At 31.8% G+C, this 18,983-nt stretch overlaps 1 protein-coding gene across 1 annotated transcript in view; it reads left to right on the top strand.

Annotated features, from left to right (window-relative positions):
* Positions 1-18,983, top strand: part of Octbeta2R (Octopamine beta2 receptor) — a 179,456-nt gene that overhangs the window by 57,255 nt on the left and 103,218 nt on the right. The window lies entirely within an intron of this gene.

Genomic DNA, 18,983 nt, shown 5'->3' with positions numbered 1-18,983 from the left:
TGTCAGACATGCAAAATTCTTGAAAGCAATAGTGATAAGAGGTTATAATTCTAACCTATAAACTATAGTGGCTGTTTATTAACTGTAGTTTTCTAATGTGCTATCATGTTAAAATAAATTATATCTGATAACATTTCTTAAATGATTTTTTTTATATTAGAATTTTGTTGTATGTGAAAGCCAAACTGAACTAAAACTCAGATTTGATGTGACAACAACTGCGATGTCACAAATTTAAATGATGTATGTACAAAATAACATAGAACAGACTATAAGTGTGGTGTTTAAAGAAGTAATTCAATAATATATCTCCTTTACTTTCTTTTTTACTTTCAATAAAACCCCTTTTAATGTAAGATAATAGTTTAATTTAAGTACATACTCAATTGCTATTATATAAGCAAATACCGAAATCTATATGGACATACGGAGTTCAATTATGTAGATGTTCTGCAACGTAAATAAAATACAAATTTTTCATAAAAAAGTCTTGAGAGGTATTGTGGGAGGACCGAAATATTATAGAACTGATTAACTACATCGAGACCTTCAGACACCCACAGTCGGTCAATAAATCAAGGAAAAGACTCCATTCTCATGAGAATATTGAAGAATTGCGGCTTTTGGATACCACTAGAACAGGACACAGACTCAAAAGAATCAAACCATATGATCTTGTGTAATGTTGTGTATTGAGGTGCATATAAAAAAAATTCGGCAGAGACATGTATAAATATTATTTCACCAGAGACTGAGATAGGGCCAATGAGTCCTCCTAGTTATATACCTAGATTTAAGTTATCATAAACACAAATTGTAGGTTAGACGGAAACGACTAGTAAAAATGTAATAATTAAATTATAAAAAACAAAAATCTAGAAAGGAAAACAAGTAGTATTTCGATTGGCAATCGTTCAACAGTTATTCGCAGCGTTTCTTGGGGTAGTTATGATGTCAAATTTGAGTAAAAGTATCGTAGCTGGAGCTAGAAGGTCTCAAAATGTAAACTGAAGGTTCTCAACGACCGTAGCCCTAAACTATTTCACGTGAGAAACATGCTACCCCTACTTCTTGGATTCCTGCTACATGTATCACATATTCTACATGCTCAACTTTCTAGACTGTTGGAATCTGGAGTCACCAAAATTTGGAGAACCACTGCCCACAGAGGTACAGTGATAATTTCGGGTAGAGGCAGTGCCATTTCAAAGATCCTTAGAGGCAAACAAGTGGTTCAAGAAAACAATCTTTATAACAACTATAAGTTGTCCGGACACATCGAAGACCACCAGATGCTGTGGCCATTTTTTAGAAAGGGGGGTGTTATGTAGTACGGTTCTGACTATCCACATATCTGATTTAAAAAACCTGACGAATAGTGAACTGGTGAGACAGGTTGGTCTGTTTCTGAATGGGTAGGAATTCTCAGTGTCGCTTTGTGACGTCGTACAACAAATCGCCTGTTCTTTCCGTAATATAAAACAGTGCTTTAAGTCAAATAACAGTTTATTTTTTATTTAAAACTCTTTCAAAAGAAAAAACTTATATATGCGTGTTAATATTAAATAATAAGTCAACAAGCGGATGTTCCACTATCAAATAATTAAGTATTGACATAACGAACAATGTTTTTGCGAGCCTAGCGAGTTCTATAGACGAGGAAAGAAAGATTGTGAAAAGACCAAAGGTCGTCTACAAATAGCCGGCTCATAAATATTAACGGTGTTATTTGAATCTCCATTGACAATAAAGCAAACGGCTTAAAAATTTAATTTCCTCTAAAAGGGCGCGGCACCCTTCTCGGGACATTCCGACCGTTTAAAATTCGGCCGATCTGACGGGAGGCCGCTTTTCCTTTCGGTCTGTCAAATTGGCCTTATTAATAATGGCCGAGCAAATCAGTGCGTAGTCAGTCGGATCGCTAATTCGGGACGCAAAACAAACTTTGAATTAAAATTTTAACCGGAAACAGCTGCTGTACCGAAAGCACCGTAACATTTCACATTGCTGATATTAATCTTTTATTCCGTTTACATTGGACTATACTTGTTATATAACCAAGGCTTCTGTATTATTTATTTAAATTTATCAGTAGTCATGTAACATTATTTGTCCAATCTTCTGCTATCATGTGCGTTGTCCAATAGTTGTATTGCTTCCACGTTAGTATGATTTAGTAATCTTCTTACATATTTCAAGGCGAAATCTTGGATAACTTCGCAAATCCATTTGATTTCCAGGTCATCGTGCAGTTCTTCGTTGGTTACGTAGCCACAGGCATCGGTAAATAATCGAAGAATTTTGTTTTGACAGCGTTGGATGATTATTTTATTATTTCGCCACAATACAAAATTAACATGAACAGAATTGGTGCTATTAAGTTGAATTTTGCAATCTTTCGTCCATTTATAGATTTTATCGACTGCCATAGATATATCGTTTGCCATAGTAATTGTGTCGTCAGCAAAGGTTGCCAATAGTGTTTCTTCTATTGTTGAGATGTCAACAGTGTAGAGTAGATACTCAGGAGGTATCTACTAAGACGCTACCTTGTGAAACTCCAACCGAAATAGTTTTAAAAGTCGAGAACGCCATTTCGTGCGACGCTTTCAACTTACAGATTAATCCCAAATGCCAAACCCGGCCAAAAGCTTGTGAGACATCCAGGAATATTGCAGGACAGTATTTCTTTTCCTCAAACGCCTTTTCAATAACCGCGGTTACTCGGTACACTTGATCGATTTTTGTGATTTCGAGAATCAAACTGGAAATCGGGTATTATTACAAAATTTTTAAACTGTTTGAATATTAGTTTCTCAAATACTTTTGATATTGCAGGTAGCAGCGAAATAGGTCTGTAACATTCGAATTGTTCTGCACGTTTACGAGGTTTTTCAGACATGCTTCAGTCTTAAACAGACATTAAATATATATGCCAATATAGTGATTGCTTTTCGTGGCAGCTCTTTAAATAATCAAGGTGCAATGTCAATATATATATATATATATATATATATATATATATATATATATATATATATATATATATATATATATATATATATAGAACTGATTGAGAAAAACATTTTCACAGAGTAAGTCAATATGGGTTATACTAGAACAATACGATGTAGGTGTGTTATTTATTAAAGGATTAATAGTATAATAAATATACAAAGTGACAGACTTATTTGCGTAACTTACAACAATGAGTTTATTTGCTTAAATAATTAATATTATAACAGGTATATAAAGGAAAAGAAGAAAAATATAAAATGTATAAAAATCTACAAGTATGGTGAAGAGATATTTGGTTTGAAGACTAATTTGGTTAATTCCTATTTCTTCGTTGGATCCAACTTCTGATTATGCAAGGTAACTGAAAATTTTCTGTTTGATGTGAGTTTTTTCTCTGGCGAAATTTTTCTCTTAATTTGTTTTTGACTTGATTTTTTGTATTCCTTGATTCTTGACTGTTTATTTATCATCCACACTGATTATTGTTCTGCTCTTGAATATTCTGTTTCCCTACTTTTGCTAATTCAGTTTCTGATTGTTTATCGCAATGAAACAATTCTTGCACTAATTCTGTCTTATTCTTCTCTCATTTGACTAGTTCTATTTCTAACTGTCTCTCTCTGTTTATCTTGGTTTCTGGAAGAATGTAGAAGAAAATATTGACTTGCATGTCCCGCTGAAAACAACTGAACAATTGGATAAGGAGGCGGAAGTGTTTGTGGTCATTTTCAAAAAGCAGTATCGGAAACATGTTTTAGAAAAAAAATTAACACTGTAGATATTATTAGTGATAAAATTATGGTTTAAAAGGAGCGATAGATAAGATGGTACATATATCGTTGCCTTTGTATGAACAAATTAACTTCGGAAAACATGAATACCACCCCATAACAGAAAAGAATATTATATTTAGCTAAAAACAAAATATAACTCCCCACACTATCTAAATTATGGGTTTTAATTACTTTTCAAACAATTTCAAAACAATATTTTGAAATCAAAATAATTTTTTGAACATATTTTTAAAAATTTCATTTTCTTGAGAATTCAGAATCTGAATTCAGTTAAATCAGTTTGGACCAATGTATAGGGACACAGTGAGATTTGAAGAAATAAGAATGGCTAATAAGTTGGGAACAACTCCCAATTCTCGTCAAAAAAGTACATCAGTTGATAAAACGCTCTATACATTTACTTCATTAATAGTATTAATTGTAACTTTGGTTTCCGCAGTGGTATTTCATTTATTACAAGAAACTTACTGCTTATTTGACCATTACCTAAAACAAGCTGCATACTGCGCTAACTTTATTCGCATCCGGATATTCGGTTTCAGTATTCTAAGCTTCCGCTTGCGGAGTTTACAGACCGCGTGGGATCCACCCACGTTCGTTTTACCAAACGAACGTACCGCCACCATGATGGAATTTAAATGTCCTGTCCTCGTGTTACCTTTAAACCAATATTCTTTTAATGTATATTTCGATGTTTATCCTCTCCGTCATAAAATACACTAAAAGTCCATTTTAACATTTTAGTTTCAGTGCTATGCTGTATGTAACGGTATTATTGCTTCAAATATATTGATTCATTTTTAATATAATATTTTATCATTCATTTTTACGTTTACTTTCACATTAAGAATTAGAATTGTAACATTAAAGATTACAATAAAAATTAAAAGATTAAATTTTCGGTAAATTTATGTATAATAATCATTTGTCTTAACTGTGGCTGTCTAACCGTGCTACTTAGATTCGATTTCCCATATTTCTACTTAACAGGTCAATTGAAAAGTCCCCGGCCCACCACAGTACAATACATTTTTTTGACAAAAGTAGTTCTTTTATTCAACATTATTCCCTTTAGGGATGATACACTGATTATAGCCTATATAAAATTATAACCTATGATTATAACCTAATATGATATATTATATATTATATTAAATAGATTATAGATTATATTATAGATTATTATAGGGGGCAGACTTGGAAAATATGGTAGACGAGGAAGTAATCCCAAGCACAATACATGGATTTTTGCCATTATTTTAACTGACTTGTGACACGATGCATTGTCTTGGTGAAGCAGTACTTTCTTTTTCTTCGAATACGGCTGTTTTTCGGCGATTTCGTCCTTCAAACTGTCCAATAACGCCATGTAATAGACACTGTGGATGATCCTTCCTTTTTCAAGGTAGTCAATGAAATTTATTCGATACGCACTCCAAAATACAGACGCCATAACCTTTCCAGTTGACTGCTGCGTTTTCCCACATTTTGGAGCGGGTTCAACGTGTGCAGTCCACTCGGACCACTCGATTGAGTGAAATGATGGAGCTACGTTTCATCCACTGTCACATATCGACGCAAAAACTCTGGTTTATTACGCTTGATCATCTTCAAACACTGTTCCAAATCATCAACTCGTCGTTGATTTTCGTCAAAAGTGAGTTTACGCAGCACCCACTTTGCACAGAACTTCCTCATACCCAAATATTCGTGAATTATATGACGTACACGTTCAGTTGATATCTTCAGAGTGTTTGCTATTTCATTCAATTTTAATTTACAGTCATTCAAAATCATTTTGTAGATTTTTTAAATGTTTTCATCGGTAACAACCTCTTTTGGGCGTCTACTACGTTCACCGTCTTCGGTGCTCATTTCGCCACGTCTAAACTTAGTATACCATTCTTTGAGGGTTGACTTTCCTGGGGCAGTGTCCGGAATCTCGGAACGAAGCCAATTTTTTGCTTCAAATATATTTTTTCTCTTCATAATTCGGTTCTGCCGCAAACTTATGTTAACTATAAACGTAACTAATATTTTTGGACGCTTTTTCATTCCAAAAACTATAATTAATTATTATCCTAAATATGTCTCGTCATTTTCTACAGATATTTTTTTTCTACATTACATATTCGAATATTACAAGGCATATTGATATAAATATATACAAATTTACAATATAATTATAGTTCTAAAAACCCATTTTAACAGATGGTATTAAGTCGCGTCGGGTACATTAGTTCTTATAGAAGTAATGTAATTTCGTCCAAGTGTGAATAATTTTTCAATGCGTTGAGTTTTACTTCTTTACTTTAACTCGAAAAAAAAAGGCGGTTGAATGTCATCGAATTTTATGTGAAGCTTTAGGCAACTATGAACCACTAAAGTCAAGGAGCTCTCTGGACAGCCAAACAAAAATTCAAGACGAAGATTTGAAGATGTCTCGTACGTTGTACTCGATTATGATGGAAATCATAAGTAGAATATACGTAATTCATGGTTCACTACGTAATTACGGAGTTCAATGATCCAAATATTGAATATTTTGTGCCTTATTTATTTAAGCCCAGAAAAAAAATTATTGAAGTATTTTGCATCGTATGGGCGCTGGCGTAATGTCGAAAAGCAAATGCATTACTATAATCCAAAGCTAAAAGAATCATGGAGACCACCTGGTCATGCATCACCAACGTCAAAGCCTAATATTCATGGAACCAACCAAATACTCAGTATATGGCGGGGTTAGTTTGATGTGGTATTCTATGAGTTACTATGTTATTCCTTAGCATGACAACGCTCAACATACTACAAAACCGGTGGAAATATTAAAGTTCTACCCTAGCCGCCGTATTCGCCAGATCTTGCTTTTTCTATTTACTACTGATATATTAGTAGTGATCTGTCTAAGAAGCTTTTCTTCATATTATGATGCTGAAAATTAGATCACTTCCTAGGTAGCCTCCAAAGATACATCGTTCTTACGGGATGTAATCCCTTATCTTAAAAGATGAAAGAAAGTAATGGTGATCGATGCAAAATACTTTGTACAGGTCAATATAATAAACAATTACTTATTTTTTATAATCGGTTAGACTTTGTTCTCAGTTATTGTAACTTGATTGCAATTAATTAATTGTTATTAAAAATTAAATTTATATTAATTTAATTGAATTTAAATATGAAAATATATAAAAAGTGAGACATAAATAAGTTTAAAATAAAGTTCCGTTTATGAGTTTCACTAATTTTCAGGTACTCTTATGACAAACGATGTTAATAATTTATTAGACTACACGTCCTGTACAAAAATCGTCAAACTTTCAAACAACTAATTAATATATCACGTCTAGTTCCGAGGGACGTTGAAAATAGCGAGCGCGGAGACGTTGCAGTTTACTTGAATGAAAAACAATTCTCAAGGGAAAATATTATCTTGGTAGATTGCCAGGCATAATATCTGCATTGCGTCAACCTAATTCACCTGGCCAAGGGGCCACATTTGCATGAAAACCGCACAGGGACCCATCCGTACACTAATAATTCGCAACTACTGTCCTCGTGCTAATCGAATGTTTTAATTGCATGGAAATTAATTTTCAAATTCGAGTTCTGTAGTTATATTTCTAATAACCATGCTAGGTAACAATGATATGTATATTTCAAATGTATTTAAATGTTATTCATATGCACATTACGTATTATAAATTTATTCCATATGTATATATATATATATATATATATATATATATATATTCAAACACTGTTCCAATTCATCAACTCGTCGTTGTTTTGGTCAAAAGTGAGTTCGCGCAGCACCCACGTTCAGTTGATATCTTCAGAGTGTTTGCTATTTCATTCAATTTTAATTTACAGTCATTCAAAATCATTTTGTGGATTTTTTAAATGTTTTCGTCGGTAACAAACTCTTTTGGGCGTCCACGGCGTTCACCGTCTTCGGTGCTCATTTCGCCACGTCTAAGCTTAGCATACTATTCTTTGAGGGTTGATTTTCCTGGGACATTGTCCGGAAACTCGGAACGAAGCTAATTTTTTGCTTCAAAAATATTTTTTCTGTTCATAATTCGGTTCTGTCACAACCTAATTCAAACTTACGTAAACTATAAACGTAACTAATGTTTTTGGGCGCTTTTTCATTCCAAAAACTCTAATTTATTATCCTAAATATGTCTCGTTATTTTTTTACAGATATGTTTTTTTCTACATTACATATTCGAATATTACAAGGCATATTGATATGCATATTTCATATGTATTTAAATGTTATTCATATGCATATATATATATATATATATATATATATATATATATATATATATATATATATATATATATATATATATGGATAGAAGCTTGCAATTCAGGTTGAAAGGCCGCCTAAACTATAAACTGTCCAGATAGAATATCATCATCAAATCGTTGACATCAAATGATTGACCTAACAAAAATCTAATGTTTCTATAAATAGTCCTAATAATGCTGAAAAAATGGAAACCGTCTAATAACAAGTCTATATGCACCTAATCCAGATATTCCTCCATGCGCCTATATTCAAAAACTCTGGTTAATATATTGTTTTCGACTAGCGTGATTAATAAATAATAAGATATAAAATATATTGTGATGTCTATTATTTATTTCTTCCGCTGGTAGATTCTGATATAGTATAGATTATTTCCAACATATAGTGATCCGATATACCAATGTATATTTTATCCATGTGAGACTATTTTAAAACTTACGTTAACTATAAACGTAACTAATGTCGTTGAACGCTTTTTCATTCTAAAAACTATAATAAATCATTATCCTAAATATGTCTGGTTATTTTTTAGAGATATATTTCTTCTACATTATATATTCGAATATTACAAGGCATATTGATATGAATATATACAAATTTACAATATAAATATAGTCCTAAAACCCCATTTTAACATAAAATATTATGTCGCATCGGCTACATTTGTTCTTATAGAAAGAAGTCTCACTGACAGGCTTGACTTCATTATATGTAATTTTGTCCAACTGTGAATAATTTTTCAGTGCGTTGAGTTTTATTTGTTTTCTTTACGTATTTTAAATTTATCCTTATATGTATTATAATATATATGTATATAATAAGACATAAAATATATTGCGATGTCTATTATTTATTTTTTCAGTTAGTAGATTCTGATATAGTGTAGACTATTTCCAACTAGTGATCTGATGTATAGATGCACTGCTGTTCGCTCTATAGAACTTCAGATATTCTTGGACAAATTTCACCAGTCTTGAGGGTCGACTGCAAACGATCTGGACCCAGTTTTTCGGAATGCTCTATCTGATTCTTGCCCTCTTAGTTATTCGTTGTGACCATACAAAAGATCGATATCAAGAAGGATTTATTCGTCAGCTGGGCATCGTATATTCATAGGATAACTTCAACATTCTAGTTCAACATTCATCCCACGATGTCTATAAACGTAGATTTAACATATAATAAACAGACTACCTGCTAGTAATAATTTTGTGGTAATAAGGGTAGTTGGTTCTAAAGTATTTTCGTAGGAGATCATATCAAAATACTTGGGCATCATCTCAAGAGAAAGGAGCATATTAAACTGAAATATAATTATGGTTACTCCGACGACAATTAGTATTAACAATCTATGATAAATTGTTATTGCATAAACAATTTTGAAGCCAGTGTGGATCTAACAAGTGCAATTATGGGGTTGAGATATCCAATATCAACAAGATCTAAACTTACCTAAACGAAATTCTTCAAAATATGATACATATAAATGGGTATATCCCAATGACTTAAAAATACCAACCGTCAGCGAAGAACTAACTAAGAAGATTAAACGGTTTGCAAAAAAAAACACCAAGAGAGGTTGCGTGAACATAAAAACATCGAAGTATAACTACTCGACAACATTGTACTCATACGAAGGTTAAACAGACAAAAATCCTTTAAATTAATATAGTTAAATTATACACGAAAACTGTGCCGTGTTTTGAAATTATGTGGAAGGCAAAAGTGGGGCAACATCAATCAAATGTTAATTAATTGTAGATGTGGACTCTTTAACAATATGAATGAAAAATTATTACATAGTTTTACTAAGTAACTAGTTGTAATATACATGCTAGTTGCAAATTTTCTTAAGCATTTCTTTTAAAATTCTTAAGTGAAGATTGCAACAATATATAAATGTCATAGTCATGCAGGGGATTTAAGTGGGCAGGAAAAATAAGTAATAGAAACAATCACATTTTGGTCTTAAATTTTGGGTTACTTTTTCAATGGCAATACTTTTGTTGATTATTTTAAAATAGCTACATGTAATAGTTCATTTCTTTTCAAATCGTAGTAGATAATCGTATCGTAGATAATTTAGATTTCTTGTGTTTACAGGAGTTTTCAATGGATATAATTTATATTAACCCTTTCCCTATTAATTTCTCAAAATTAATTTATTGTTCTAATGTATTCACTTTATTTAGACAGAGGGCCTTTTATATTTCATTCTTTCTATTCATTTATTATAAATAAAATTTAGTTTCGCAACACAATCACATAATTGACAGCATTATATGCTCGACATCCATTTTCTGTATTGTGCATCGCTCCCATTGTCCATTAATCCACTTATCGGGAAGGATTTATGCCGGTCTGTTTTGTGCAAGTTCTGCATGGCTCCGGCGCCAGTATGCTTTTGATTACAAGTCATTGTTCATAACTGTTTGCTGATTAACCGCTTTCCTTACATTCCGAATATAATCGATATAGGAACAAAGAATATATTTATCGAACAAGATTATCCGGTTAAGAGTTACTCGATGTCTCGATTTGTTTACGGAGCAGAATAAATATTTGCTAATTTGTTAACCTTAAAGACACAGAAATCATGTCGCAATCAATGTATGTTAAATTAATATACGAGAGCCTCTATATTAATTAAACCACCTTAAAGACACAGAAATCATGTCGCAATCGATGTATGTTAAATTAAAATACGAGAGCCTCTATATTAATTGAGCCAAGGAAAATTTTCTAAAGTTTTCATCATGTTTCTATAATAACAGGGCAAAGGGAACATTCAAATATGTTACTAGAACTCTTTTCACAGTATTTTTAATACATGATTATAAATATATTTGATACATTATATTAATTAAAATATTATATGTCTCACTAACATTTAGTTTCTATAACTTTAAATTACTATACCACTGAACTTTATAAAATAAATATCGTGGGTAAAATTATTTTCGGAATTGTAACAACTTCAGAGCATCAAATATACGTAAATATGAGCTTTATTTACTTTTATATTAACATATTATATTATAAACATAAATACGGAATAATATGAAGTAAAAATGAAAAAAATATGAAATAAGTAAATATTCAAAATAATTGAAAATAAACTCAAACAACGCACTGTTATAGTCAAATTATCAAATCTTTAAAATAATATAGTCAATCCAGGCGAGTTGATATAGGGGGTAGGAAAGAACTATTATAACAGACATGCTGGTCGAAAAGAATATTCCTTCTGGAACAGTGATGAATTTTATCAAGAATGGTGTACACAGGTAGGAGCAGAAAATACAGTGATATCAAGATGACTTGACAAGTAGACACACCATTGAAGGAAACAAGAACTAAACGTAAAATAGAAAATATGCTTTTTAATGAAATTAAAATACATTACCTTGACACATAATTGTTAATTAGGTGGATTAGGCTTCCAGGGGGATACCATTACATATGAAAACGCGCCTAGAACTTTACCTCATGGGTGGAATATAAAAAGAGTTCAATGTAAATATAATAAAACAACTCTAACCCACAAACTATTATACCTGTGTTCTTTAAAATAATGTTAATGATTTATGTACAAAATAACTTTGAATATACTATATATACACTACTCTGCAGACAAAACAAACTCGTAATCCCTCCGAAAGCGACCCTGTAAAAAATGCTAGTCCGATCAGTCTGCCTATTTGGAGCATAGATGTGGTACAAGTCAAAAAATCAAATCAAAATCTTTAAAACAGCTTGTTGTCTTTTCTTTTTATCCATATTTTTCACCTAAAATATATATTACCAAAACAATAAATATACCAGGCTATTAGAAGAATAATTCCTTTGCTTAAATTTAAAAAAAATGTGTCGTTCTTTGCTTATTTATTCCACTCTTCTTGCCCTTGCAGAATTGCCCTTGCCTTGTATCTACTGTATATTATGTTCCACGTAGGATCTAACAACTCATCAACAAATGAGGAATTAAATTTCTATGAAGCTGTTTTTATAATTGTTAATATTTCTTGCAACAATCATTTTGATTTAGAACCAAAGCATATAATCTTCTGCAGTTGGGTAGTGAAGTGTGCTAAATGGTATAAACAATGAAATGTGCTACTAAATTTTATATTATTAGAAACTTAAAAACTTATTAAAACTTATTAGAAACGTAGAGTAAGTGTTAATGGATCTTCCTAAATAGGTGTCTAGTTTTAGAAACTGTATAATCATAATACTTTATTGAATAACAGAAATTCAAGAGTATTCAATGATGTATAGCTAATGAAAAAACTATTTATATTATGTATATAATTCTATAATAAAACTAATGGCAAAACTCTGACATAAATATAGTTACAACTAGTCCACTTAACAGTTCAAGTAATTTTGAGATAGCTTATATTATACATTATTTCTCCAGATAAGAACCTTTGGGTCCAAACAGTGATGACCGAAAAAACTAAAAGAGCTCTCTTATCTAGGACGTGAAATTCTGCTCTGAAATTAAACAGTCTCTCCTTCGGCAGAGGTCGATTTAACATCGAGGCAATGGAGAAATGGTTAATCGACGTCTAGATGAAAACAATGTCATTTGAAAGGTATAATAGCTTCATTGGCATCCTAGGGCACTATACAAAACATTCTGATACGGTCCCTTCTGATAAGAGGATTGGATGAGTGGCAAACTCTATTCCGACTGCCTTAAAATATCACAAAAACATTGACCTAAATATATGAAATTCCCGAGGTTAAAAATATGGAGCCTGGGAATAGTGTTATTGATTTTGTAATCAGTAGTTCGTTTTTTTTTCATCAAAATATATCTCTCATTTAAATTCGAATAGTTTTTTTAAATAATTTTATTAATGGAGGCGAATACTGAATATTTGACGATAACAATAACAATTAAGAGACAGTAATTGTTCAGAATTTTTAATTAATTATAGTTAATTAAAATAAAATTAAAGTATGTGCAAATATGTGATGTGTGAAATGACATGTACAGCTTTAATTAACTGATTGAAAGGAGAACATTACATTGAACGTGTTCATGAAGCTTTGCTCGAACAGGGTATCTCATTCGATATGGCTATTCGCATTCCTTGCAAACCATGAGACATTCAACATAACGTGGATTTTTTTGATTAGAATACCTGGATATCTGCAAATTGTCTCTCAGAGACGTACTTGTACCACACCTATGCTCCAAATAGACTGATCGGACCAGCATTTTTTACAGAGTCGATTTCGGAGGGATTGCGAGCTTATTTTTTCTGCATAGTAGTGCATATATAGTATATTCAAAGTTATTTTGTACATACAATCATTAACCTTATTGTACATCCAATGCACATATTAGCGAAGGACTTAAAACTACAATTGAGAACACAGGTATAATTGGTTGGGGGTTAGAGTTGTTTTATTATACTTACATTAAACTCTTTTCCACTCCACCCATGAGGTAGAGTTCTAGGCGCGTTTTCATATATAGTAGTATCCCCCTGGAAGCCTAATCCATCTAATTAACAATTATGTATCAAAGTAATGTATTTTAATTTCATTATAGAGCATATTTACCTTTTTACGTTTAGTTCTTGTTTCCTTTAATGGTGTGTCTACTTATCAAGTCATCTTGTTATCACTGTACTTTCTGCTACTACCTGTGTACACAATTCTGGATAAAATTCATCACTGTTCTTGAAGGAATATTCTTCTCGACTAACATATCTGTTATAATAATTCTTTGCTACCCCCTATATCAACTGGACTGGATTGAATATACTGTGATAAGGAAGAACTTGTAATATTATGTGACTTTATTGTTCAGCCATCTTATTTACTGTATATCTTTATCGGGCTTATTTCTAAAAAAGAACTAAAATGTTTCATTTATGTTTACATAGTAACAATTTCAAATAGTTCAGTTTTTAGTATAATCTCTTTAAAACTTGATTCATGTTATGAAAGCATTTCAGCATTCAGCTTCATTACAGCATTTTTTGATGCTATTGTTGAGATTTTCACCAGCGAGTGTACTATGATACATTGAACACTGTCCATAATTATAACTTATGGTTCTTCCACATTCTTTAACAATTGATTTTCAAACCATAACAAAAACATATTATAGTTCGTTTCTCCATGGTAGTCGCTCTTGGACTTAGAGGAAAACCTTAACTTTGCAACAGAAATAAAACCATTCTTTTGCCCTAAATGAACAACAATATATCTGCAATTAATTATTAATAAATATTTTGACCAACAAAACCTAATCAAAAGCTATTGTAACTTTTACCATTTGCCATCAATTTTTGTTGTCTTTACACTTTTCTTTGCAAAGAGTGCAACAATGAACTATTCAGAAATATCCAAGTTATATCAAGATACACAAATTTAAATAGTTTATCTTCCTTGGTCTTATTTTATGTCTTTAAAAATTGAAAAAATTAAAGAAATGTAATTCTTTTTAAGGCAATGTCTCTAAGATCCATTAGACTTCTTTGAGGGTTATATTTACACGATTTAAATTATATCCCCGGTAGGGTGTATGCATGCTTTACATCCCTCAAAAAGCTGCATGTCCCTAACTCTTTTATGTATACATTCCAGACTAACAACTTTCCCTGATATAATTTTACTAAAATATGTTTATATCGATAAAATAGTTCTGTACTAACTGTTCTTATACATTTCATATATTTGATCTCGAATAGAGCCAATATCAAGATGGTCAAGATTCGTCGCCCACTTTGCATGTAGATGGGTTTTTTTGGCTAAATCTAACATATTGTTCTTCATTTCGTAAGCGATGTCAGTCACAGTACCCAAACTAATATTCAGCACAAAAGCAACACGTAAAAATATTTTCAATTAAATTGTAGCAACTTGTAATATTTAATAACATCAATATTTACGGAATTTACGGGCAAAAGGTTTCCTCCATTATCTCGTTCCTTTTCGAAATAATTTATTAAAGACGCGATCAATTTGTGACCCTGATTATCTTTTTTTTTGTCATTTTCAAACAAACGTATATTTGACAACCGGAAGACTTTGACAGGCTAGTTCGGTTTTCGTTCGAAATTATCACACAGCATTATGTCTCTTTTTAACCAGAATAAATGAGAAGGAAAATATTGTCTGATTCTGAAACGAATGTACAAATTGCGGCAGGCAACACACTAATCATTTTGATGACGTATGTAACTTTGAATAGACCCTAGGAGGCTATACCCAATATACGATATTTCTATCACTGGAAATCGTTCTATCTTTGCTAAAAGTAAACAAGGACATCACTATTTACACCACTATAATAGGCGAATTCTATATGATTAGTATGTATATGCTTAGTTAGACTAGCTAATGAAATACTTACAATTTTTAAATCAAATTCGTAGTGTGCACCTATATCATATATTAAGAGTTAGAATTGTGTAATCCAAATATTATTTTTGGCAGACTAGTATTGGATTAGATATGACATTTGCTGCGTCAATTGAAAAGTCTCCAGCCTACCATAGTAAAACACATTTTTTTGGCAAAATTAGTTTTTTTTTATTCAACATAATTCCCTTCAAGTGTGATACACTGATTATAGCGACCCTCCAACTTTTACAGGAAATGGTCGCTGGAGGCCAGATTTGGAGAATACAGTGGACGAGGAAGCAATTTGAAACCTAATTCATGGATTGTTGCCATCGTTTTCACTGACTTGTGACACGGTACATTGTCTTGGTGAAGCAGTACGTTCTTTTTCTTCAAATGCGGCCGTTCTTTGGCGATGTCGAGCTCGCGCGACGACAACTTTGCGCAGATCTTTCTCATACCCAAGTATTCGTGAATGATACGATGTACACGTTCAGTTGATATCCTTAAACTGTCCGCTATTCCATTCAATTTCAATTTCTTGTCATACAAAATCATTTTGTGGATTTTTTTAATGCATTCGTCGGTAACAACCTCTTTTAGATGTCCACTGCGTTCACGCTTCTGAACTTAGCAACTCAATCCTTAATTTCTGATTTTCCCAGGGCAGTGTCCGGAAACTCGGTATCAAGCCAAGTTTTTGCTTCAACTGTACTTTTTTCGTTCAAAGATCAATATTTTATCAACACACAACATTTTTTTATTAGTTTTTTTCACAATAACAAAAGTTGTTTCACTCAAAATCCTATAATTCACAATCTAATGACCCGATAACTGTCAAATTTATACACGCATATTTTGAGGGTTAGTGCTAACTAAAAAATAAATGGATTTAATTCTAGTATAGCCATCTATGTGCCAGGCCGGGGACTTTTCAATTGATCTGTTATATCTTGTAGAAATGAAGAGTAACATTCAATGCCACTGACGAATAAGAGCTAAAACAACCATGTCACCATTGTTACACGCCACAATACGAAGCCGTTCCATTATACGAGACTTATCGGAGTGTTGATTAATTGTCTTGCACCCATATTAAGCCCAAATCGACATTGAGATATTGAAAAGTCTTTTAACGTCGGGTTATTTTACGTGGTGGACCGGATATCTTTTTATTTGGGTTTTTTTATCGAAACCATTCCGAGGCCCACAAAATTCTATTAGCCTATAACCTATATCAAAAGCCCTTTAAAAATCCTCCCTCGACGATTGATAACGTGTTTTCCCTTCCCCTTTCAATATTGCTCGGGCGGAAAATTACTATATGGATTTCGGTACGTATTATATAATTATATTGGGAACGAGTACATTTTTAGAAAGCAGTATTGATAGTGCTATTAAAAACGTGTCTTGTCGTGTTTGAGTTGGACGTGGTGCTCGATAATTTTGGTTCATTCTTTCCTGAAGAAGGATTTTAGGTGCCTAGTAATATACTTTTAATAATAAAAGTTTTCAGTACAATATACAATGGCTGTAGATTAAAACCACAAGGATATAGCAAATTCAGTAAACCAAACTACTAATTGGGCTAAGCAATGGAGATTTTGGTTGAATGATAGTAAATCTGTCCACGTTTGCTTTATATATCAACACACCTCTATCAGGGAAACAAATGTCCAAGTGCCATAAGTTAACACAGTCAAAGATTTAGGATTTTTTAAAATATTTATTTAGTATGTTGTTACTAGTCGTTATCAACTAACCTACAATTTATCTTTCCAATAACTTAAATCTATATATATATATACAGCAGACCTATAGACCATATAGGCCTTATATTAGTCTCCGGCGTAATAATATTTATGTATTAACACTGCTGTTCTTTTATCAAATGCAACTCACTACACCATCAGAGATCAGATGGTTTGATTATTTTTAATATGAACCCTATTCTAGTTTTATCTAAGACTTGTAATACTTCCATGTTGATTTGGCAATAGAGCCTCATATCCACATGTCTTCACCACATGTCTCCTTGTGATTCTGTTGATTTACTGAATTTATTTTTCGTCGAATATCTGCATAATTAATATCCGTAAGTTCATGTGGGTATCGACACTTACATAATAACAATTTATTATGTACTGATAATTGTAATTTTCTTGCAATTAACCAATAAATTATCCTATATTTAAACATCAGTTGTTTCCTTTTCTTTTTTAACTGTTACTTCAAGGGAAGTTTTGATTCAAGATTCATTCCGAGATCCTTAGCGTTGTTGCTATATAGAATGAAAGTACTATTTATTGTAATTGACACTTGTGTGGTCTTATTATACGCCAAATATATATGCACATATTTGCTTTCGTTACTTTTTATTTTCGATGTTTATGTCCAATCATTTTTATTGCCATTTGATTGTTGTAATATTCGTGTGGCTTCTTCGCCAATGTCTCTGATAGCACGAATTACAGTGTCGTAATATTTTATATTTGTGTGATATTTTCCATTCGTCAAATATTAGTATATACATGTGTGTGTGTTATGAATTATGAATTATATGAATAAACTCATTAAAAAGGACATGAAAATTTAATTTACGTGACCAAAACACATTAAAGAAAATGTGCTTATAAGAATTTAAAAATTATCTTTTAAGCAAATCTGTGCAATTTGTCATAAAGCCCCTGACGAAAAGAAGAACAACTACAAATTGATAAATAAACCGAATTTCGAACAATGACTTTGCCTCGGAAGGTACAACGTCACGAACTTCCAGGCGTTGCATGAAATAGGCTGGCATAAATGCTTCTATCTGAATGGATTAACCGACAATAGAACCAGAGTCACTGCACAGATAATGGAGCTTGGGCATTTAATCAATTGCTATAGTTATATCGTTACGCCATAATATGAAAACACATCCGCAGTTGACGTATAGAAAACTAAAGGGTATTAGGGAAGACATAAGAGGTGTTTTTTTTTAATAGTAATGTTTAATCTTGCGTTAAACGGCAATAAACCTATTTGTACTTTTATAGGCTAATAATTCTAAATCATTTGATTATTATATATATATATATATATATATATATATATATATATATATATATATATATATATATATATATATATATTTGATAACACTCTTTAAGCCATTGCTTCACTTAAACGGTATTTTTCCCATCAAGAAGCAATGTAAAATTGAGTAGGAAGTAATGAAATTTTAACATATTTCTTTTGAAGGTAAGTACTAACAGAGAAAGCTATAAATGCAATAAAACTAGCGCCATCTATGTGTTCGGCCCGGAGTTTTTCAGCCCTTGTTTTACCCATAACTTATCTATATATGTATCACATCTACATAAAGGTAACAGAGCTGAAAATTATTTAAAACAACTAGTAATAATATTATCAATAAGTATATTGCTAATTATAATTAATCCTTTTTTTATGCTTCTTATATTGTATTTTTATAA

This window comes from Rhynchophorus ferrugineus, unplaced genomic scaffold, assembly GCF_030347505.1.
Source record: "Rhynchophorus ferrugineus isolate W39M unplaced genomic scaffold, kcgeb_rfMv2 rfM2, whole genome shotgun sequence".
NCBI lineage: Eukaryota > Metazoa > Arthropoda > Insecta > Coleoptera > Curculionidae > Rhynchophorus > Rhynchophorus ferrugineus.
This window is presented reverse-complemented; position numbering and strand designations above follow the sequence as displayed.